Genomic DNA, 17717 nt, shown 5'->3' with positions numbered 1-17717 from the left:
CCCCAGAATTCCTTAAGAGGGAAAATGAGCGAAGGCGATACACTTGGTGTGCTACTGGGAACCCACTCTGGTAGGACAAGGAGTAGCACCGTTAAATGTGAAAAATAGAATAAATACCTGCCACTCTGGTTGGGAATACACATGCTCTGCAGCTGCTGGGATTTGGTCTCCTGCTTTTAGTGATGCACAGATCGTCTGGGAATAAAGTACTGTTATTCAGATCTAGCTAGTGATGGCCACCTTCCTTAAAGGTGATATAGGCCAGATCCTGTGTAACATTATCCCATCTGACGATTGCCCCAGTATATGGAGGGACAGTTGCAGGAGAATATTTTCTTGCTGAATACCAAATATACCTATGTAAACTTGAAAAATAAACAAATCCCGTTCCTGATCCTTCTGAAATTATACTAAAGAATACGTACATTTAGTACTTATAATGTAATGTGGAGATTTTGCATATAAATTGTTCTAATAAAGCTAGTATGCTCTTTGATGTGCTGTTCAATGTTATTTGGTTATATTTGTGTCCTTGATAAAATCAGCATTGGTTTTTTGGAATTCAACTTTACAAACCTTTCCAGCTTATACAATGCATTTTATAATTAGCTCTCTCGTCTCAAATACCTTGAGACCAAATGTTCAAAAGTGGGACAATTTGGCATGGACGAGACTAAGTGCAATTTATTTGGTGAACTGGTATTATAGCAGGCTTTTATGCTGCATTTGTTTGTCCTAGGATTTTCCTCCTAACATTTTTGACTGATTTGGTAGAAGTAATCATGAGAATGACAGCACAGACAAGCCATGTCTGTCAGCATTTGAAACACCGCACTGTCTAGCCTCATTTCAATTAGAGGCTAGATAACACTGGGCTTGACTATACTAGAATTTTATGCAAAATTAACAGATTGCCTATTAAAATGTCAGTAACTAAGTGCTAGTTTGGAAATTCCCAAAATATTTTGTAGCAGGATGCAGACACTTGTGTGTTGACCTGGGGTTAAAGTGACTAGGTCAATGTTAGCAGTTACGGGATATTTGGGAACAGGAAGGCTCTATGAAGAGATTTATCACATCTCTGCTGTGGTTTGCAGCAGTAGTTTTCAAACTTCTTCAGTCTGTAGACTTTTTCTATGCTTTAGAAGAGAAAAAAAATCTCATAAGGGAAGTGCAGACTATTTTAGAAAATTATAAATTATAAGACCTCCCATTTAGAAGTAGTCCATAGGAACCCACAGATCACAGTTAGAAAACCACTGATGTAGAGATACCCAAACTAGCTCTAAACTGCAATGTAGTGGAAAGGTAAGTTAATATCTCGGGTAAGCAACGTAGCTGGAACAGCTCAGATGCCTGCTCTTCTCGGAAGTAAGAGGTAGCTTGCATGGACCTCCATGCTGTGACGGCTACTCTCTTCCCAGAATGTCAGGTACCTTTTTTCACCAGAGGCCGGAGTTCAAATGAGTACCTCCGAGAGATTAGCCATCGGCACTGTCTAGCTTGCAAGCCAGCCAGGAGATAGGTACAAGTAAGACAGATTTTGCTGCAAAACAAAGCAAGCAGATTGAGCAACTGTTAAAAGTTGTATCATCTTTCTCCCATGTGCTGAGATTATTTTTATTTTCCTCAGTTGTGAAAGGCTTGTATTCATCTGAGTAGCACACAAGCACATCCCAAAAGCAGAGGTGAGGTGTGCAGAACAGAATAATTTCCTAGAGATGAATGAATTTTGCACGAAAAGTAAAACAAAAACTGGTGTTTCCCCAACATTTGTCTGAAAATCGGAATACAACAAAAAATCCTGTTTGTATGGTGGCATCAATAAAAAAAAAAATTGTGAAGGACCCTGATCCTGCCGTCAGATCTGCATAGGACTGTCTTCATTTTCCTGATTGTAATGGCAATATCAACAATGATAGCTAAAATGCTGGGTACTCTATCACAATATTCTCCACAGATCCCAAAATAGTTTACAAAAGATGTCACTATGTCCATTTTATAGGTGAGAAAACCCAGGGGTGAAAGAAAGAAGTACCTTCTCTGAAAAGCAAGAACTAGGAGTCCCAGGTCCCAGTCCAATCTCTCCGCTGTGTAGATGCTGCTTCACATGGAGACCCATGGCGTTGTGTTTCCTTGTGGGCTCCGGGGTCTTCCTGCACAATTAAAATTTCAGGATCTGTGTCTAATAGAATTGGAACACCTTAAAAGAGCAGGAACTGTTAGATAATTATACTTATCTTACTTAGAGAGGAAAGAGGACAAAATGATTACTTTAACAAGGTTATCTCTGCAGGAGCATCCACTCCCACCACTTGATTAAAGAGTTCCTCTAAACTTCAGTCTCTGCATCTGGTGTAGTTACTCCTATCTTATATGTGGTTTTGTAATCATCTCAGGCCTATTACTTTCAAAAGCCCCACAGAGACAAAGGCAGAAATTAAGTGAGAAGCTGAATCTCAGAGCTGTTCCTCCTAAGCAGGCCCCTGACGCCTTCTGAAGCCCAAGTGAAAGTCTGCGGTGCTCCAGGTCGCGGAGGGAATCCAGCTGCCTAGAGCGGCTCCCAGGATGGTGTCCTAATTATCAAAAGCTAAAGGAAGCGCTGGAAATGGCATTACAAACATACACCATAAATCCACCGCATCTGACAGAAAGAGCTTGCAAAATAAGCCCACTGGAAAACTTCCTTCATTCTTGAGGTTAAATGTTTAAGCCATTTAACATAGTTTAAGTTTTCTTATTGTTGCTTTCTTACAACACAATTCAAATCGACATAAATTATATCAACTTCTGATGGTTTATGTTGTGTCAAAGCAATTATGTTTCCCAAACTATGTGCTGTTCAATTTTTATTTTTTTTCTTAGCTACGTAGGTTTGTTTGCTCCATAGGGACACAAATATACGGATCTGTATAATCCGTTGTAGCTGAGGATATGTCTGTTAATGCTTTTTTCAAAATCCCACTGCAGACAATGGAAATAAAGCTAACAACCTTTATTTAGTTGAATAGCTTTTGCATCAGGTCAAGTTTGACTTTTGAGAAGACGCGGTCTTGGCAGAGTTAGAGAATAGGTGTATTTAGACAGTCAATGTGTAAAATTATAAGTACAGATGGTGCGTGCTGGGCCGCAGCCTGGGCTAGCTTTGGTGCTTTCATGTTTTGTCAAAGCTAGAGCTTAAGCAGCGAAGGCAAAAATCTTCATTCAGCCCAACTTCAAATCTGAGTTTTCTTCTGTAGTAAAAAGGTATGGCAGAGCTAAAGCGTTTTCTCTGTGATGAGGGGGTGGCAGGAGGGAAGAAAGCTTCCTATTGCAGAGACCTCCTCGTTTTTAGCATTGCAGAAGCCGATTATGAAGGCGAGTTAATGAAATACAAACGGGAATTTCCTCAGCTCTCCTTCCTGCTTCTGTCTTTGCCTGTCTCACCTTTTGAGAACCTGATTTGTATTTGTATACATGTGTGTGATCCCGATTTCATTGTTTGCCTTTTCACACAGGCACTTTCACCTACATCCCCCCCTCCCCTTCCCTCCCTTCCTCTCATTTGGCAGCCAGTTGGGCTTCTTCCTGCCTTGAATACCACATTCCCTGGTTATTCAAGCTCAGTCATTAGCACCCTGTCCCCCTACTGAAATTATGAATGAAAAGCCTTGTTGTTCTTTACAAATAACTCGGGCTTCCTCAGTCAGTCAAATTCAAATGGAAGTGACTGCCAGACAAAGCGCCTGTATGATGGACAGTCCTCTCAGCAAGTGATCAAGGCACACAGGAAGTTTTTAAAAGCACAATATAGGTAGAGCGGCCTGGGCGTTCCCCGCCGGGTGCGGGCTAGTGAGCGGGGATGGGGATGATGAGGATGATGATGATGGGGATGAGACTGGGAGGAAGGGGTGGGAAGGCCGCACCCTGCCCGCCCCGCCGGAGCGCGGAGGCGCGAAGCCCCCTCGGGGCTCGCCGCGGCGGCACCGGCACCTTCGGCCGGCGGAGACGGGTCCGGGTCCGCGTCCGCGTCGGTGTCCGGGGGCGTCCCGTCGCTGAATGCGGCGGGGGTGGCGGCCCCCGAGCGGCACAGCCCCCCGCCGCCGCCGCCGCCGGGGCGCATTGTCCGCGGCCCCCTTTTCACAACGGGGGAAAAGGTAATTGACAGCCCCATTGTCCGCCCCGGCCCCCCGCGGCTTTAAAACACTCCGGGGCCCCAGTCACACGTTGTCAATAAGAGCTGTCGGAGGTGACGAGTGAAGAAGGGCTGTTCAGGAAACAGTTTGAGCCCTTCAAGTGGACAGGCCTCAGTGACTTCTCCGGCACTCTGGCTGCCACAGGCAGCCCCTTCAAAAATAACCTTAAAGCAATAAATCAAACATGTTTCCTGGACTATACAAGGAACAGCTGGTTATTTTTCCTCACTTCCCCCCCCCCTCCCCTCATCCCCTTCTTTTTTTTTTTTTTTAAGCCTAAAAATTATTTAGGCACAGGAAATCAAGCATGTCAAAGTTTGGCAAAGCAGTTTGGGTGATTTAGCAGTTACAACACTTCTTTCTCTATTAGCCAATCTTTGGGCTTTGACTTTTTATCTCCTCGTTTCTGCATCTGCTCCCATGGCTAGCATAACTTGTCCCTTGTCTTCCGCACAGCGAGGAAAGCAATCTGCGCAGTTTGCAAGGAGTAGCCGTTCGCCCTGATTGCTCCCCTCTTACAGGAACTCCGTATCCTGGAGTTCAAAAAGATGTCTTGGGCTCAGCGGATCTGTTTATTTAGGAACAAAAGCCCTGCACCTGAGAATTACTGAAATGTCTTGCCATAGGCAAGTCTAGACGTCTACGCCATACTTAAAGTTTTACATACGCAGCACTCCTTGCCCTTATCTATCTGATGCAGGCAGTGTTGATGTATCATCACACATGACACATCATATATGATGTGCATGCATAATGATGTACGTAGGGTGCATTAAATTCTAAATACAATTACAGGTTTTTCTCCACAGGCCTGTGCAACCTTAGCCTCTGTTGCTGCAGCTGGATCCACACGGGCCAACATTTGTGTTTGCACCGAGCCCCTTTAGGAGCCCACCTGCCTGGATCTGATTTCAGCCTTGGAGCTGTCATTTCCTGCCATCACATGAGGTAGTTAGTGTATGCTAACTAACTAAAATCCAGATCTGTTAGACTTAGTGTCGTCATTTAGCAATGCCTCATTCTGCTAATATATTCAGTGCTTGGCACTGACGATACACTTAGGAAATAAAAGTCAGGGGTCAAATATTCTTTGCAATATTCTGCAATGTCTGTCCACTGTGACTGAAACATTGTATTCCAGCCAGAAATGTAACTCTTCAAAAAACCAACAGTAAAGCCAGAGACTGAATGAAGGAGAGAAACCAACTTTTCTGGACATTTGGGCTCTGTGAAAATCGAGTTTAAAAAGAAAGAACTAGCTAATCTCCAGCAGCATTAAGTCCTCCTTACTCACATAATGCAGGATATGTGTTCTTAGTTCTTTATCATGCCGCCTACTAACAAGATATAAGGAACATCGCTGTTCGCTTAGGGGTGGCCTGGGGGTATTTAACCGAAATAAATTGTCATAAGAAAGGAGGTGTGTGGCAGCAGGTTTAAGTCTGTGATCTGTAGATGCAGCACAGTTTATCCTGTTGCACTAACCCCTCCGTTCTGGCATCTCTGCACTCGTGGGTCAGGCCATGGGAAGGAAGGTTTACATTCTTTAACATTATTTTTGGAGTATTGTTATTGTCTAGCTTTCATTTGCAATATGATACATTTATATGTCTGTTAATATAATTTCATGTCCTTGTGCATCTAGTTCCAGTTCACCTATTCACAGCACATTTCTGCCCTATTTTAAAGGCTGAGGTAGCACAGGCTTGCTAAGTGCCTGAGACTAGTTTACAGGCAATTTTAGCCAAACGTTACAGCACGCTGTAAGACATGGCCTTCCTGAATACCTTTTGAAATCTTATGGGAGTAAAAGCTATTCAAAACCTCAGACCAGATGCTTTGGTAGGATCCAGTCTTCAGATTGCAAATTACTTCAGGCAAGGATCTCCTTCCTGTTTGGCAACTTCCTAGAACACTTCTGCAGCAGGATAAATAAACAGCTTATTATATTGAGGAGGAGATACTCAGCTGGGTTGATTTACCATTGCTAACTTCCATCCTCTGAGAATCCAGCTCCACATCGAAGCCAGGGGTTATTCATATCCTGCAAAGATTTCACACATTGGGAACCCATGACGGGAAGATTTCGCCATATGGACCAGTTTCACTTACTCTTCTTTGCTGTAATCAAGACTTACAGATTCTCGTTTGTCATGTTATACCAACTAATGCTACTCTAAGGTCTGCTCACACAATGTGTATGGCAATATTTTGCTGTTAAACTGAGTAGCATTTTAGAACCTGCCAACTTGGGTGCTTTGGGGTCTGTCTTTTGTGCTGGGGAGTGGTATAAAAATGCATGGTTAACAAGTTTGCTATTGCCTTTGCCCAGCAGTGCAAAATGACTGCTTAGATGTCATTAGATCAGTGTGAAAAAAAAAACCATCAAAACCACCCAAACCCAAAACCCCACAACAAAACAGTAATAATGACAAAAAACTCTGTTCTTCCCCAACCTACATGTAGGAAAGCACTTGAAAGGCCATTACAGAATACGTATGCTTATACCCCAGCAGAGCTGAGTCCTTCACTGCTCAATTCTTCTCAGATTTTTGGAGATGCAAAAGAAAAAAAACCCAACAATTTTGAGCACTAATGGCAGAGAAATCCAGTTTCAGTTCTTTCCTGACAGGCTTTTCTTTCTTACCTAAGCTCATTTTTAATGGGGGACAAGGAGCAAGTATGACAAATATTTGTCTTCTGATATACAAACAGGTCTGTGAGCTAAGGCTGTGAATCCTGCCATGTGAAAAGAGTGACAGCAAGATGGCAGGAGGGCTGACATCATGTGCTGAAAGAGGAGTGACAGTTAGGCTGACAGAGAAGCTTAACTGGACAGTCAAGTGTGAAGAAAGGGCAGCTGGACGGGTGTCTGTAGATGAGAAGATGGGAGAAAAAAGGGCCAAGAACTAGTAACTGTCTGAACAGGAGGATCCTTTTTATATATTATTTATTTATATTTTTATTTCTTGCTTTAGAGCCCTGGAGAACCATGCCCTGTCCCTAGATTGCAGTGAGGAAAGCGTTCTTGCTTTTACTTTGCCTTTGCCTCAGTCTTGCAGTCACACTCCCTTAACGTTTGTTGTGAAATCTAGTCTCTATTAGAGTCAACGGGAATTTTGCCATCAATTTTAGTGGGTCCAGGATTTTTCTCAATACATAACTCCGGCAGTGTCAGCAATGTTGCACTTGCATAGACCAAGGCTAAATTTGGCCAAAGGAAGGGAACATTTCCCACATCTCCCCTGACCCCTTCTTCCTAAAAGAAAGATATAAGAGGCTGTTGAAGGACAGTTAATGGTCATTAGTCAGATTTGTGTAAGCAGTGAGAACTTGGAGGAAAAGCACCCATTCTTCAAAGTATAGGCCAAACACAGCCTGCAAACACAATTTACCCAGCCTGTAGCCTACTCTCAGCAGTTGTCTTCTGCAGGGGCAGCTTGGGAATGAACTGCCTAGCATATTCATGGTTTCTGGGAAACATTGTGCTACTTTGCATGGCAGTCCGATGGACCTCCACGTACACTCTACCTCGGGCTATGTGAGTCGTAAGGGCTGGGTTATAAAGTTCTCACTGGCTCTTAGAAGGAGCTACGTTGCCCAGACAGCCGGAAAAAATTGGGGACTACTGATTTAGATCATGGTAGAATTTTCTTTAGAGATTCTTGTCAGTGCTTCCACCATTCAACCAGGAAGAAGTTGGGCTGCCAAATGAATTGAGGGTGAAACCTGTTTCTGAATGTATCTCTGGGTTCAGTAGCACATAAATGTAACAGATGAAGTTCTGAATCTTTTGAAGTCTGTAGGAAAACTACCCTTGACTTTGATGAGGTCTGAATTTCATCTTTTTCCCATCACCTCCTTCTTCCCCCTTCACTTTATTCACATCATAAAATAAAAACTGAGGCCCCTGCGTATTTTTGTATAGCTGTTTAGCTTCCTTTGAGCCGTGCACTAGCATAGAGGCTCCATTTGTATGTACAAAAGGCAGCAATACATATGCAATTGCAGTAACTGTGCATGAGAAGATCCTCTACAACCTTAGGCCTCAGCTTATGAAAATCTGATCCCAGAAGACTTACGGTTCCAGACTCTTTTAGGGAGAGTCAGGCAGCCAAGGGATGTGTCTGTCTGCTGGATTTTGCAATGAGCTTTTTACTTGGGAAGAAAACCTGTAAGATGCTGAGTGCTGCTTTTTCCTTTAACAAGAGTCCCTTTGAAGACATGGTAAAGTAGGATCCAATTCTGTGAGAATCCGATAATGAGAATCATGAGGAAAAGAAAAGGCCTTAATTGACTCTGTCTTTAAGTTTTCTGGAGTCCTTTGTATGGATTTTCTAGTGCATGGAAGAGCTGAACACACATTTTTCCTCTGGCTGGAGGCTGGGGGCAAACAGCCCCTGCTGTTGTCAGCTGCACAAGTAGCACAAATATCATAAGTTTCATCCTCAAGTTTTGCAGTTATTGGGCTTCAGACACATGGAAGTTTTACCTGAGTAATGACAGGAAGATAAGGCTCATTAGCTAATTAATTCTCACAACACCCAGCTCACACCCCTTTTGAAGCCAGTTGGGCACAGCTGTGTTGGATACGCGTATGTGTACAAACACGCCCTTTGGAAAACAGCGTCTCCTTTTTGTGCAGTGGCTGCTGTGCATACGCACGTATTGTGCCACTAGGTAAGGATGGTCTGAAGGTACATCTTTGGGATGCAATCTAGCCACCGTGCCCTGCAATAGCTTATGTCTCATCTTGGTGAAGTTCCCTACCTGTATCTGCCTTGGAGTTCCAGGTGCTAAAAGTTGCTTACAGTACAGCAATCTAACAGCTGTGTTACCTTACAGCTGTGTTCATGATGCATAGAGTGATGCCTTTAGCACTGAAGGTGCAATCGTAAAGTTTTAAAAACCTTTTATTGGGGGAAAAATTGGGACAGAAAAGGACAAACCTCCACTTGCAGGTTTGAAGCCCACAAAAACCAAAGCTCTATGCTCCCTCTGCTGGCCCAAAGGCAGCAGCTAACGCCAGGACTTCCTCTCGGAGATGGACTGGCACACCAAGGCATTTACGCTTTTTCGGCATTAAATGAAAAACTCATACATGTAATGGCACTGCTAAATAATAAGCCATTTAAGATTTTTTTTTCCTCATTCTGATTTTCAGAAGCAAGGGGTTGAGAAAGAAGCAGAAAGTTTAGCTGGGCTGCACAATTCTGCATTTATAATTATCATTAGCCTGAATGCACTGCTTCTTGTAACATAATCTGTGGCCAAAAGGGGAAAAGACATATTTAGGGTGTCATTCCTAGCAAACAGAACAATAACATGTTATTATTCTTATTTCTTTTATTTTTCCCCATGACAACTGCAGCTAGGCTGAGTGTTGCTATTCTCTGATTTCTGCTTTTCATTCTAGGTGTTTTGGAGGCTCTTAGGTTATTAATATAGGTAGCCTATTTATTGATATGATTTAATGAGTATTAAGTAAGGCCTTTTTCTTTGCTGCTTCTTTAAATAATTGTAATACATAGTAGTATTATGCTTTAGTAAATGGCCATTTTCACTGGTTTAATTAACTACAATTTACGCTGTGTAATTTATTTCTTTTAACTATTCTGACTTGTAAAGTCTCACATTTCTGAAAACATATGTATCCACCTTTATCTGTCACACTGAAGAGAAGAATTATTTTCCAATTAATTTTCTTACGCAATGCTTTCTGATGGTGCTGAAGAAAAAACAACAGCAACTGGCTATTCTTTTACTTAGCACTTTTCTTATCTGGATATGCTTTTATTTGCAGTGGTAGAGGTGGTGAAAGTGAACAAGAAAGTCTTGTAGAGTGAGTTTTTTTCTTCCTTCCACTACATTTTTTTCTAGCTTTAGCTAAGAAAGAGTGCAAAACCTTTGGTTGAATGAACTGTCATCAGTCAGATGTCTCTTCAGGAAGAGCTCCCTCTGAGGAATGGAGCAGAAGTAGCAGAGATGGTCATGTGCTGGGTGCAGACATTGGATCCATACTGACTCTTCCGCACTGTTCCTCACCAGAGGGAGGTGGTGAAGAGAGGACAGATAGCTGCTGCCATGTGGTATCCTTTACACTTGCTGCCCATCAACTGCAGTTCGTTGTTCCTGTCTTCTGCCCCTTCTTTAGCCACTTCCTGTCTTTGCTTTCTGCAAAGAAGGACATAACTGGAAAGAGACCCAGATTGTCAGAGGTCAGATCTTTAACAGCTTTGATTCAGGAACAAAAATGGCAGTAGGGACTACTTTGGTATATTATAGAGGCTTCAGTGTAGCACAGATGAGGAAAGCACATCTTATGCAGACGAAGCTAGCTGAAGTCAACCTCAAGGTTGGCCAAGGTCAAAATATCGATGTACGCTTACAATACAGACCACATAACTCTTGGGCAAATCAGATGACACTCCCATCTTCAGACAACATCCTTGGCTACAGTCCCAGAATACTGTGATTAATTTTGAAGGCCTGACTTCTTCTTAGGCCATGCATTCTCTTCTCTCCAAAATCAATGACAGTGGTTGAAGCCATGACCAAACAAACTTCTTAAAACAGAATCTTTTTTTAGTATAAAGACACTTCAAAGAAAACAGATTTGAAACCAATTAAAGAAATGTATGCATATCTAGCTTTTCCCTGAGGCTTATCTCTCCCTAGATCTGGGAGGGCCTAACAAACTTCAGCACTCTCGTGCACTTCTCTCTCTCTCTCTCTCTCTGTTTCCTTAGACAGCTTCTGACAAGTAACTACAGCAGGATGGGAAATGTTTTTCCTGTTCCACGATGGGACAAGACTTTTAAACTTATACACACAATACATGCAAAAATAACTTACCTCCCCAAAGATTATTGCTGAATAAATAAAAACAAATGATCAGGCATCTAATACCAGTGTGATTTCATACTTAAAAGAACATGTAGTCAGTTGCACCAAGTAAAATATTTTCAATAGGCAACCATAGACTACTGGGATTCTTTAAAATGCTGCTTCAGTACCTGGTGTTGAGTGAGCCCTGGCATAGTCCTGACAGCTTTCCCATTGCCATCTGCTCAGGGGATGAGTTAGGACCTAGAAAGAACGAAGGGAAGAAGTGCGTGTCAGTTAAGAGGAAGCCGAAGGAAGAGGACGTGGGTGGAAGACCTGTTTTGAAGTTAAGCAGTTAGACAAAGAATAGTAAAATGAAGAAATGTTCAGTCTCAACTTGGCTTGGGGCTGGTAGATTGTATAACCTGAAGCAAAACCTCATAGTATGAGCTTCTATTTAATTTGGAGGAGATAGGCTGATGGGAATCCTGAAGTGGGGTGGAGTAAAAGTTCTCTGAATTTAACCCAGGTAAAGGACCAAAATGCACAATTTCCTTTAATAAGCATAGTTTTAAAGGAATCTGATTAGAGGGCCATGCTCTGAATGCAAAAAAAAAAAAAAAAGCAAAAGTAAAAACTATGTGAGAGTGCTTTGTTGATAAACCCTGTTACGCAGTGTCAGAGCAGACTGTAGATCGGCTTCTGGTATAATGAGTTGGGATGTGATAGATAACTGTTCACGATAATGGTTTGAGTTAAGTGAGGTGAGTGGGTATTTGTGCTTTACTTTCCCATGTACTGTTTGAACTGGGAGGCTGTTGGCCTCTCTGGGGATGATGGAGATGCTGTTTATTTCTCTTATTTAAATGGAAGTAGTTTTTCTTTAGACCTGGGAGAATTCCTTAACAATAATTTGATCAGAAATGTTACAATACCACAAAAGATTTTCTGATAGGAAAAAGCTTCCCTCCCCATACCTGTCTAGCTTTAACAATATGACTTTTGTTATCAACCAACAAGTGCTTTCCAATCCATATTCTTTTTGTCCCCTAGGCTCCTTGGTTTTAAATAAACCTTACAGCAGCTCTTTGGAGTCAGAATCATTAAAATACATTGCTTGCTCCCTGGTTTTTTAGTGTGCACTGAAATGCTTTCTCTGGTACGGTTTTTAAATTGGTCTTACTACAACTTTTCCAAAAGCCATTCAGAAAATTCTCATAATCGATGGTGGTGGTATGGTAACTTCATTTCATTGACCAAATCATGTACATAATTCCCCAAATTATTATCCCCCATATTTTTATTTAGCAGTCTGAGCAGCTGTACAACTGCCACAGGTACCATTTTGTTGGATCAAACATCAGTCTGGCTCAAAGGTTTGCGGCAGCTTTTGGAAGGAAACGTGACCATGCACAGGTTGCAAAGTCACATAGTATTACATCTCACAGAAGTAAACCAAAAATATAAAGGTCATTCTCTTTATACTTGCACACTCAGAAGGCAAATCTTGTTCTACTGGTAGCTGAATTTGGGAGTGATGCTAACGTTTGCAGTAGCTGTTCAAGCATAACCTCAAGTAAAATGCTTTGCATTCATCTAGCCCAGAGGGTCATGAAAAATTGATTTTATGGACAATACATTATTTTGTTATGATATTTAATTTACCATTATTCTCATATGCTCATTAGTACCACCCACTCCATGGTTAATTTAGAACAAAGCCATACAACTGGTAGTTTACGGGATACTGTCCATAGGACAGTTCTAGTCCTCAGGACAGCTACAGAATTATTTGCCCTGAGAAAACATCTGTAATATAACCCAGCCCACAGTAGCCAAAAAATTGTGCAGCCCTAAGTTAGATCAGCATTGGGAGTCTGAACAGCTCACATAATATGCATCGCATGTGCACAGTGGGGAAAATAGCTGGGTTATCATGGGGAGAATGGGTGAAGGATGAATCAAGTCCTACTGAAAATTGCCCCCTACCTACAGCTGTGAAAGCCCTTATACAAACAACTACCCAAGTCCTGGGTGCACACAGTGTTATGCCCAAATGAAACTTAAATGCCTGCATGGGTAAGAAAGAACTAAGGGCTGTGCTAAGGCAGATGAACTGTGGCAGCTGACCAAGCCTCTACTAATTTTCAAGAATAATAAGCAAACACTAATGTAAGTGATGATGAAGGAATCAGAGAAAGGATGAAGGGTTAAATTGACATTTAAAATTCTGCGTATGCAAAGAATTTGTCTATCTTCTCTTTCTTTTTCTTCCCCTTTTTCTCCACTTTCAATAGCATAGATCATCTCCCACATACTTAATCTTTTCTGTAGCTAAACAGGAAAGTTGGAATTTATCTTCAGAAACTTATGCTTATGGTTAATGGGGTATGGTTAATGGAGAGAAATGAGTGCTTTTAGAGTACAATTCACCACCCCTATTTCAGATGTCTGCTACAGGTTAAGATTAGAGACATCATGCAAGTGCCTGTTGCTCTCCAGTAGCTATAAAAGAAACCAGGATGACTAATTTGGAGCTAGATGTCTTTAAGCACTATGTTAGTTTCACCATGGATATCTTTGCTAGGCCAAGCAAAACCCATTGTAATTCAACTCCTATCTCTAGGTTTCTTCGTAGTCTTGGATTGGGAGAGCACTGATGATAACCTGGTGTTTCATATAAATACATTGGACTGCTGAGAGAGCAATATCCTGTATGTGTAAGACAGAAAAAACAACAGTATTTGTCTAAGTTAGTTCTATACCAGAGATACATACTGGAGCAATTAATATAATCTAGGATAATATTAGAGGGAATAATAATACAACTGTGGTCATAAACCTCTTCTTTACACCTGCAAATAGAGAAAATGATTATTCCCTTGGATACTTTTGCTAGCTTTAACCTCTATTCTGTAGAGAGATTTATCCTCTCCATACGAGAAACAGTATTGACTTGTGTTGCAGCATGCTGGCTGCTGGATCAGCTGCCACTAGATAACAATGTATAATTGCATACTGCCTACATGAGAACATCCTGTCGCTTCCAAGAATAACTTCACTGCAGAGTACATTGTTCTGCAGGGTCACTGCCAGTGAAGTCATACGCTGCGGACCTCCAAGAACTGGAACAGTTACACTAGTCCAAAAGTCCATGTTTAAAAAAAAACCAACAACCTCAAACCCCCAAAGCAACAGCAACAAGAAAACAAGCCAAAATACCAACCAACAAAACAAGACCAAAAAAAAAAAAATATTCCAGTAGTGGAATTTGCAAGGACCAAAAATTAAGCCTGCAAAAATCAAGAAACTTAATTTTCTTAACAACCTTAATACTCCCTTTATACTACAACTTTTAATCATTTTATTGTATACTATTTTTACTTTTGGGCTTCTGCCTCATTTAGTGCACAGCACAGATCATGTTCATTGATTTTCTGCTTGCTTGATATTTCATAGATGTTATTTTTATACTGCTGATTATGAATTGTTTCAAAATGTATTATAGTTCAGAGATCTCTGTCTTGATATTCTTCCCTTCTCTTGCTGACTTAGGTGGCAGTTGTAAGTGTAGAGGTTAAGGTCTTGCATGACTGTAAAGAAGTTCAGTACATATACATGAGTGGGAAGACCTCTCATTCTTTTTTCTTCCCAGTATTTTAAGTGATCTTTCCTCTCACTGATACAGCTGCAGCTCTGAGAAAATGATTGCCTTAAATAGTCTTTCATGGTTGCTGTCTCTGCAAAAGTAAAGAGGCAAAGGAATAAAAGGACATGTTCTGTGTACTGGGAAAGAAGTGAATGTTCTACTTGTATTTGGAAGCACAGATATAAAAGTATATATGTTCTCATAAAGGTAGTTCATTTTATTTTTTTCTTTTTCCCATGGGTTTGCATTGCTAATGAAATATACAGTTGTCACAGTTGCATTTTAATCAGCAATGGTAGATAGAGGTGGATTTTCATCACTTTTCTGCACCCATAGTGGAATGATTAATTTTAGATCACTGGTTACTAGTAAGAAGTATTCATCATACACAGAATCACAGAATGGTAGGGGTTGGAAGGGACCTCTGGATGCCATCTTGTCCAACCCCCCTGCTTGAGCAGGGACACCTAGAGCAGGGGGCACAGGGACGCATCCAGGCGGGTTTTGAATGTCTCCAGGGAAGGAGACTCCACACCCTCCCTGGGCAGCCTGTGCCACTGCTCTGGCACCCTCACAGGAAAGGAGTTTTTTCTCATATTCAGGTGGAACTTCCTCTGTTCCAGCTTGTGCTCATTGCCCCTTGTCCTGTTGCTGGGCACTATTGAAAAGAGCCTAGTCCCATCGTCCTGACACCCACCCTTCAGATATTCGTAAGCATTGGTGAGATCCCCCCTCAGTCTTCTCTTCTCCAGGCGGAACAAACCCAAGTCTCTCAGCCTTTCCTCAGAAGGGAGATGCTCCAGTCCCCTGATCATCTTTGTAGCTCCCCACTGGACTTGCTCAAGCAGTTCCCTGTCCTTCTTAAACTGGGGGTCCCAAAACTGAACACAGTACTCCAGATGTGGCCTCACTAGGGCAGAGTAGAGGGGGAGGATAACCTCTTTCAACCTTCTGGCCACACTCCTTTTAATGCAGCCCAGGATACTACTGGCCTTCTTGGTCACAAGGGCACATTGCTGGATCATGGTCAATTTTTTGTCCACCAGAACTCCCAGGTCCTTCTCAACTGAGCTATTTTCCAGCAGTTCAGCCCCCCAGCCTGTGCTGGTACGTGGGGTTGTTCCTCCCCAGGGGCAGGACCTTGCACTTTCTCTTGTTGAATTTCATGAGGTTCCCCTCAGCCCAGCTCTCCAGCCTGTCCAGGTCTTCTTGGATGGCAGCACAGCCTTCTGGTGTATCAGCCACTCCTCCCAGCTTGGTATCATCAGCCAACTTGCTGAGGTTACACTCTGTCCCTTTGCCTGTCATTGCTGAATTTGTTGAACAGGACTGGGCCCAGCAGAGACCCCTGGGGAACACCACTAGTGACAGGCCCCCATCCAGACTCTGCTCCATTGATTACACGTTACCTTAGTTGCAAGGTGAATACTACATGGTTTATACTGTAATTTATCTAACAAAATAGTCTTTCACTTCAAAAAATAGAATTTTACTAACCTCAAATTTTTTTTAAACAGTTATTGTACTGAATAATGCAGAGTGTTTTAATAAGCTCATTTCAAGTTGAGCAAAATGCATTGAATTAAAATTGGTAATTTCAGACTGGGTTTCCAAACAGCTCCGTGATACCACTTTTCCTGTCAGATCTGCTGACAAATGGGTTATGCTGTCCTTTCCTTTAGAAAAGAATGCTTATCAGGAAGATAAAGCAATTTTGTTTGCCACCAGGAAAGAGCATGACACACACAGACATACAATACAGTCTTAGTTGACCTGAGATGCTGGTGTACTGCACATTTCTGCATGCAGCTTCTGGCAAATAGGCGTTACTTGTGCTCCATTTTGGAGATGACAGGGCTCACCAGGGTGAGGGGATGTCGGTAGCTGTTATGTCTTCCAATGAATATGCACTGCATTTTCATTCATGTTGATGGCTTCCTCATGTTCCCACCATGGTGCCATTAAAGGTGTTAAAGCCATCTAAATAATTTCCCTTCTTTCTATTATAAAATACTTCTCCAAATGCACTCTTTAGATAGCTCACATCTCCATAACATATACAATCTAAAAATTCTGAAAGAAATTAGGATGACTTTTTTTTCCATTTCATCCCCTTTGATTGAAGAGATTAGGCATTGACAATACCTCCTAAGTCTTTTATTCCCTTTGCTTGCCAATGTCAACTTTTTCTACCCATGTTTTTATTTTTTCTGTTGGCTTAACCAGTCAGAATTAGGCATGTCTAGTAAGACATTTCAGAGGTTATTAAAACTCACTACTGAACATTTTCCTAGAGGTGAGCCTAACATTCATCTTTATTAATATTATCTTATTTCTTCTGTTTGCTCCCTTAAAAATCCCTACATAATTCTGTGCCGTTTTCTGGTGAAATCTTAGTCACACTGAACTTCATGGGAATTTTGGCATCAACTTCAAAGAAAGTAGGATTTCACACTTGTGTTTATCAAGGTGTACTTGTATTTTTCTGGGTGAGGAAGCCTTATATTCAATGCTTAACATGGAGTTTGGGAGAGTAGGTTTAGGGAGGATCTCAGCACAAGTTAGAACAAATGGAAAGGGTACACTGTCCAGACCTAATAAAAATATTCTTATCATAAAGATAATGCACTATTTCTACCATTCACAAAAAGCAGGGGTAAAAAATGGTCATCTGAACTTTTGAATTTTCTTTAGTTTCTGGAATCAACTTTGTAAATCATCTGCACACATTAATTCAGCTTCCTAGATTTCCTAATATTAGGAAAGCAAGGGTGAGATTTGTCTCATCTGACTTGAAGCATATACAAGTTAGATGTCTAAATCTAAATTAGGCTGCTTTTTATACTGACAGGAGAAAAGTAAGTATCTCTGGAGATGATGTGTCCAACCTTATTCCAGAAGCCAACATTATTATGCAGAGGTTAATTTCCTGTTTTTCTTTGTTGATCATGAAAAACCTAGAGGGACTGACTCAAAGATATTCAAGCCTTCATTGCTTAAGATAGATCACATGAACCACACCCTAAATTTCCTACACCCTATGCCAAGGATAGGTCTCTTGATTACTC

This window comes from Phalacrocorax carbo, chromosome 1, assembly GCF_963921805.1.
Source record: "Phalacrocorax carbo chromosome 1, bPhaCar2.1, whole genome shotgun sequence".
NCBI lineage: Eukaryota > Metazoa > Chordata > Aves > Suliformes > Phalacrocoracidae > Phalacrocorax > Phalacrocorax carbo.
This window is presented reverse-complemented; position numbering follows the sequence as displayed.